Source organism: Formica exsecta, unplaced genomic scaffold (genome assembly GCF_003651465.1).
Source record: "Formica exsecta isolate Colony F162 unplaced genomic scaffold, ASM365146v1 scaffold121, whole genome shotgun sequence".
Taxonomy (NCBI): domain Eukaryota; kingdom Metazoa; phylum Arthropoda; class Insecta; order Hymenoptera; family Formicidae; genus Formica; species Formica exsecta.
Window position 1 is genome coordinate 196,619 of NW_021848545.1, and position 7,813 is coordinate 204,431.

The window sequence follows — 7,813 nt, forward strand, 5'->3', positions numbered from 1 at the left end:
TGCTTATAGAAAAAGAGAGAGAGAAAAAAAGAGAGAGAGAGAGAGAGAAAGAGAGATTGCATAAGCTCTTGCATATTCCCCTTTGTGTCTCAATATTGTTCCTATAGGATACGCACAATATATATACACACATATTTGTATTGTTCTTATGATACGCATATATATACATACATATTTGAATTTTCCAATAATAAGTGAAATATAAATCAAGAATATATGTAATTTATTTTAAAAAAAGATTAAATATAGTAAATAAAATGATTAGGATTTTTGCAATACCTTTCCTAAATAGTGCCTTAACATTTTGTGGTTGATATCTTGAAACATGTTTCACATTTTCTAAAGCTGCATCGCAAGCTTCTGTTTTAATCAACGCAGCTGCCAAATTATTATAAACTTTTATACTTTCCTCTAATAAAATCTGTAATTTAGCATCACTAATCGATTCTTCCTCCTCATTTTGATTCAAATTTAAACTACTTTTTGTCGATGGCAGATATTCTAATGCTCTTCGATAACATTATATTGCACAAAGCAGCTCTATCCGAATAAACCATCAATTTCCACGTTCACGTTTCTCATTGCTTTAAAAAAATCAACCATTATGTCAAAAAAAGTTAAATAGACTAGATCTCTGTCCTCAAAGTATTTAGTCCAAAAAAATAAATAACCTATATTATATAATTTATAAACAAAATTATTACCTTATTTCTCGTCTTTAACTAATTAACATTTCTATTTCAGGCTCTAACTCGCTTTTAATTCAACTGTGTATGTAATATTTCTGATAGTTCCCGCAAAATTTGTTTTATTATATTAACATAAACATGCAACTCATTGCTTAGCCATTTGTAAGTGATCTAAAAATATTAATTACGCATTAATTACATTTATATATAATACATCATAAAACTATTTAGCCCTTATTGCAATAACATCGATCACGTCGATCACCAATTTCGAGTTTAAAAGTGCTTCGCACCAAACTGATCGACTTGTTTTGAAATTAACCATAAGTTTAAACATAATCAGATAGGCCCGGAACGAAAAGGATTAAAATTAAAGTGACATACAAATACTTGGCGTGCCCGATCTGAAATAAAAATTTGCAAAAGATTATCAGAAATCATCATAAATATATTAATTATCAGAAATCATTATCAATATATTAATAAAAATATGACTTATATTTAATAAATATATGACTTATTTTTTTATAAAAATTATTTTTCACAGAAAAATTTTTTTAAATATTATTATCTATAAAGTTATGATTTAAAAATACAAGAGATTTTTCTTGCTTTTGTACCGGATTAATTATTTTCCGAAGTAAATTCTTCGATTGTATTATATATTTAATATAAATATAAAATCTTTTTTCATTATTTGCCTCTTTTCTAATCGCTCCATAAAGCTGTTCTTAGATACTTTAGTATTGTCGAAATATGCAGTGAAGTTTTATTAAATATTCATATTCTAAGCGGCTAAACATTCTTTATGGGATATCGTTGAATTGATCCATCTCTCTATCATGTATGAAAGTTTATTAATAAAGTTTTTTCTTCGAATCATATCGTATACACGATATCATAGCCGATTGATTGCTTCTTCAACATTATAGATAATTCATTATTTATGGTAATTAATATATTTTATAATACATTTACATTGCAGTTACGATGTAACTAAATTAAATATAAATTAAATTTATTATTTTTTGGTTTTAATATATAATTTGAAAGTTAGCATCGCCAAGTTTTCTTAAAATTTTTTTATTTTTTTTTATTTGTATTAATTTTTAATATAATTGTTTTAATTTTTCTAATAAATTTTTATTTTATGTTTTTTGTGTTTATTGGATATAATTTTTCTTTTAATATTGGAAATAAATATGTTTTATATATACATATATAATATATTTTTATTTAGTTAGCGCAACTTTTTATCATTATTTTTGTAAGAAATTAAAACAGCTATTTTGTACAATTGTTTTCGGTTAAAATATTTCTATAATTTTTTATTTTCATTTGGCGTAATTTTTTGATATCATTATTTTTGTAGTATATAACGTATAACAGTTTTTCAATTAGCGCGTGTACTTGGTGCCTTTCCTTTTACCTTTTTTTAAAAAGGTAAATTTGTAGGGATTATATCATTCTTTTTTATAATACATATTAATATCTTTAAATATATATTCATGTATATACATTCAACAAGCAATATCGAATTGTTCGAGAACGCGACAAAGAGTGAGATGAAAGAATGAGAAAAAGAAGAGAGAAAGAAAGATAGCAAAAGAAAGAGAGAAAACGGAAAAGAGCGATAAACATTATACATGAACACCGCGTTCGCGCCTATAATTACCAGCTTATCGTTATCGAAAACATGGCCAGTCAAAATTTCCAAATATTCCTTTAATGCTTCTATAATCATTTTCCAACAATTTATTTGTCACAGATGCAGGGACGGATTTATATAGAAGCTTACGATGCTTAAGCATCAGGCCCCCAACAAGAAGGGGACTCCCAAACAACTACCAAACCGACACTTACGAGAACCATATAGTATCAGACTAGAGATACGTATTATTCTGTATAGTCGTAATCAGATGGGTTATCTGCGTCTTCTTTGGTAAGAATCCTCCTGTTGGACATGACGGCTGCGTTTATAAACTCATCAAGAAAGAGTTATCATAAACTTAAATGTTATCATAAACTGTTATCTAGATAAAACAGAAAATTATAATAATAAATAACGAGAAAACGATTAAATTATGATAAAAAAATTAGTTTTTATAGTAATTTTTTCGTCATTTTTTAACGTCATTGTAATTTTTTATTCTGTCCGGAAAAAGAGCCCCTGAAATAGTATTAGCATTAGGCCCCGAAAAGTCACCATCCGTCCCTGCACAGATGTATTAGTTGACAATGTACGATTCACTAAAGTGTAAGTATTCACTCAGTTTTGCTAATATAACCTAATTTTACTCAATATGACATCGATTAGAAGAAATCGTTTTTCTTCCTTACACTATTCCACGATATTCTTATAACCGTTAAATTGTTTCTTATCACTTTATCACTTTTCTTCCTTGTTAAACTATTCCGCGATACTCTTGATGCGCATGAATTTGGTTGCGTATGACTTGGCTCGAGACACTACTGTCTCTTGATATGTCCTCCGCATACGAAGCGTTTTTATTATTTAGGGTCGGATGATTATATTTGGCGAATTGTGTGCACTTTTTACAATCGGCAGCGATCCTTATATAGCTTAGGCGGCTCATTCACGAGATCCCACAGGCTTGAGCGGGTTCAACAATCTTTTATACCGTGATGGCGCATGAATATTCAATAAAAGTGCAATGGGCGTACATCGTAAGTGCCAATTTCAAGTTTGCGTTCGCTGTCTATGACTGAAATCCACTTCTTGCCTTTTACAGGATCGTACCGGCTGGACGTTCGCGACGTGAAGGCTCATATATTTCAGTTTCTTCATCGTAAGACACCAAATGTCAGACAGACCGCGAAGAGAGATCATCCGCGCAGAATAACTATAAATCAAAGATTTTCGTCGTTTTTTTTCTCTTTTCTCTTTTTATCTTTTCTCGTATATATTTATGGTTATATACAATATGACTCAATGTTATTATTATATATGTGATTCGTGTTATAATTTCATCTCATATTAGTCATACGAGGCACCGCGAAGTATCATTTATCTTGTATGCTAATTTGCGTATCACAGTCTTGACATATATTATCTTGGAATAATTATATCTAATATGATTTGTCGCATTAGAGTAAGAATAATCGGCGAACTACTTAAGACGATTCCACGTGCAAATCTCCAGCAGATTTTAATAATAGAACGTTACATCGAGAGAGATCAATGTGAAATTAATATTCGGAAACGCGGTAGAGTCTCGTAAGAGATATGAAGCGTTTATTTTAAAAGCGGTGCAAATCTGCTTTTCTAAAGCAGTATGAATTTTAATAAAAAATTGATAATGGGAAGGGGAAAGGAAGGACGTATATCGGTTTTGATTAGATTTTCGATATTAAGAATTTATAGCTATTTAACATGGATGTGTACACATATTTCGTAATGATAATTTTCTCTTTTTTCAATTAATTTATACAGATTATTGAACTATGCATTATAACAAATTAGCGCGCTATTCGCAACGTAAAATTAATTGTACCAATAATCACGAGATGAAACTATACTGTTGATATTTTAATCGGAAGTAACGACGAGAGAGAGAAAAATTTGCATTCCTCCTTTTTCGTCTCCTCTTCGACCCCCCCATGCAGACAGTGGGCGCGCGAACTGGGACACGTGCACAAATAAATACTTAATTTATCTGATATTCATAGACAATCGATCGGCATTCTGGAATTAGACTCATCATCGTCGATGGAGCGAATCGCAAGCGAGAATGATAGAGAGAGAAAGAGAGAGAAAGCTAGAAAAGGTGGAAATCTACCTCACCGCGACGGAGAGTCTACGTCTTCTTCGCCTCTCTCAGGTCATTTCGGGTCGAAAGTTCGCCAGGGCACGGCCCCCCTATACATAGAAGCAACCAGGCTGCCGCCTCTGCCGCTCTTTCTCTTTCGCTCCTCCCCCTCCCTTGCCCTTCTGCCCCCTGTCTTCTCTCTTCCCCCCCGCGTCGCGTGGCATCCCGCGAACTGACAGGTGAAGCCGGGCACCTGAAATATTCATCGGACGCTGGGCTGAACAAAGCGCGACCGAACGTCAATCTGTCAACCTGCTCTTCTCCATCCTCGCTATGTATCCGCGTATGTATCCTGCACTCGAAGCGCGCATGTCGGTTTAATGCGTGTGTGTGTGTGTGTGTGTGTGTGTGTGTATTTTCACTCACGCGAGTATACTCGATTATTCGCGCGACGCATACAACACACACGGATGCATAGACAGCGACTTCTCGCCGCTGGTTATATTGGCAATTATATGGAGAAAGATGAGATCGATTCAGCGACGAATGCAGATTTCACGTACGCGAAAGTGAATTGAAAACGATCAGGAGTATGCATATATATATCGTTCTTTTTTCTTCTCTTTTTTTTTACGCGAGAGTATAGGTACGTATGTTACAAATATGCTATCTAACGTACTCTATTTGCAGGGAAATTTAATGAGATTTGTGAAATTTGTCACATATGAAAGTTGACTTCCATCGATTTTTTTATTTGAATTGTTAAAAACTTTTTTGGCTAAAATTGTAATTGGGAAAACACACACACACACAGTTACTCTTTTTTACGCTTTAAAAGAATATTTCATATAAGAAATAATTTGATAAAGCGCATTTTCCGATTCAATTTGCCGGGATTTTGGCTAAAATAAGCGAAGAATAGAACACAACAAAGTTGACAGTTGAAGATATTATAATAAAAATTAGGGACTCACGTCTGCACATATCATGCATTTCTACTTAATAAAATAAAATCTATTATTCACATTCTTCTATCTTTAGAACGTTTTATAAATGTCATTAAATCATCATTAAATGTCATATAAACGTGGCAGTTATTTTACTATTCAATCTCTTCATGATAATTATATTATAATAATATTTTCATTTATTTTAATTAATTATTTCAAGAATAGAGAAAGTGAGAGAAAATCTCCACGAAGCTACGAGCGCATCATGCACATGTACGTACGCACGTGTCGACGCACGTGTGAGGATCTCGTTTGTCGCTTTCCCGCGGTTTCCGACCGCGCGCAGCCGGAGGTAGGCTAAAAGAGACCGGCGAATTAAGCCGACACTTTGAAGGGCTTTTAAAATTTAAATAATGCATTGTGTTTTGCCGGAACCATTGTCCGCCTTCCGCCGCGAACTGCTCGTTACTGGCTGTCAACCCTCGTTGCGCCGACTTTTTGGCAGTTCCCGACGAAACACTATCGCTGCCGACATCGAGGCGCATCGGAGATTGTGTAATTCTCGCCAGAGAAAACGGAGATGCGAACGGAAGAAACTTTCGGCGAAGCCTCTGACTCGCCTCTGACGTGAGCTGATGCATCCTTCAGAATTAATCCTTTGCGATTTCCGACATCGAGATAAATTCGACATAGAGTTGTACGATGTTAAACTTTACTCTCTTAAATGTTTTTTTTTTTTTTATAGTATATATGTATATTTATTTTTATTTTCTAATTTATGTTTTTTTTTTAATTTTAGCAGATTTTAACAAATTATATAAATTAGAGAAGAGAAAAATAAAGAGATAAGTGACTATTTATATTGAAAATGACGCTTATATAATTTTTTATGATATAGAATTTTGATATATATATTATGATTTATTATGATTTATATTATTGTACATAAATTTATTTTTATTATATATAACTACCATCCTCTCGCCCGTATACTATGACATTATTTTATAGTATTATTTTATTAAATATATTATTTTTTAAATATGTAAGCATGAAAAATAATCTAATTTATATATATGTATATATACATATATTTTTAAGCTTTAATAAAATATAACAAATTATGGAAATTAGAAAGGGAAAGAAGAAAGAGAGAGAAAGAGGGAAAGGGTGGAAGAGAGAGGAAGAGAAAAATAAATAACTATTTATATTGAAAATAACGTTTATATATGTAATTTCTCTAATAATTTTGTTTTGAATATTGAAACGTTTTGTGTTATATTTTTGTTTTGTTCGAAAATAATATTGAAAGTTTAATGAAAAGTGGATGAAATAAAAATAAATATATTTCCTGTTGCAGAGGGGAGTATTTCAATAATTTACGTTATGTATATTCGTAATTTTAAGAGTAATTTATTAAAATAATTTTTCTTTTTAATTTATCTTTATATTTATATACGGTATCAATAATAATTTATTGATACCATATATAAATGTAAAGATAAGCGTTAAAAGCTTGGATTTATCAAATAAATTCTTGTGTTTATTTTCTAAGCAATTTAATGATGTGGTTATTGTCTAAATACTGTATATTATAATATTCGTTAAATTTCGAAAATATTAGAGTAATTTAAAAAAATTCACAAGATTATAATAAAAGCTTATGATATAGAGATCAAAAATAGTAGTACTAAAAACAATTATTATAAATATAAAAGCTGGTTAATATTATGATCTCTTCTAGTATTACAATATTAAGATAAACATTTTAATTAAGCTTTACAAAAGATGTTTGTTCATTTTTCATATTTATTTTAAATATATTCATATATATCTCGCACACATACTTTATATATTATTTTGATTTAAGTTACATTTTATATTTATTAGCGAAAAGCGAAAAATGGATTTATAAATCCATTGAAATATCTATCCCTCTAGAGTAATGTTTTATAATTTCAAAAGTTAACATGTATTGAAACAATATTCGCGCAGTTTTTCGGTCCATAAAATCTGCGGAAACAATATATCCTCTCTTTCGCTTCCCCAGATTAAATTTTTGAACAATTTTGTAACCAATATCGATTGCCCCTGTGTGTTTTCAGTCTATCAAAGTTATAATTAAAATATCATGTGATTATTACAAATTCGTTATTCGATTTTTCGTACAAAAACTCATTCTGTTTCTTCACACAGAGATACTGTCGAACATTTATGTAGAATTATGTTCCAAACTGTACATACAATTTTCTCTTGTAATAGTAATGATTTCGCAACAATATATAACTGTGTATTAGATATACATATATGATAGAATATATATTCCTTTTTTTATAAGCTTTTTTTATAAGTTCTTAAGCTGTAAAAAATTTTATTAATATGGAAATATATATATATATATATA

At 30.7% G+C, this 7,813-nt stretch overlaps 1 long non-coding RNA gene across 2 annotated transcripts; it reads left to right on the plus strand.

The window, feature by feature from the left end:
- The first annotated feature begins 1,984 nt into the window (after window positions 1-1,984).
- LOC115244365 lies at window positions 1,985-6,133 on the plus strand. 2 transcript variants are annotated; one of them, XR_003885365.1, is made up of 4 exons: window positions 1,985-3,377; window positions 3,443-4,802; window positions 5,635-5,761; window positions 5,915-6,133. It is a non-coding gene; the product is annotated as an uncharacterized LOC115244365 (long non-coding RNA). The 2 variants fall into 2 exon arrangements; XR_003885363.1 differs by having other exon boundaries at window positions 3,443-5,761.
- The last annotated feature ends 1,680 nt before the right edge of the window (window positions 6,134-7,813 follow it).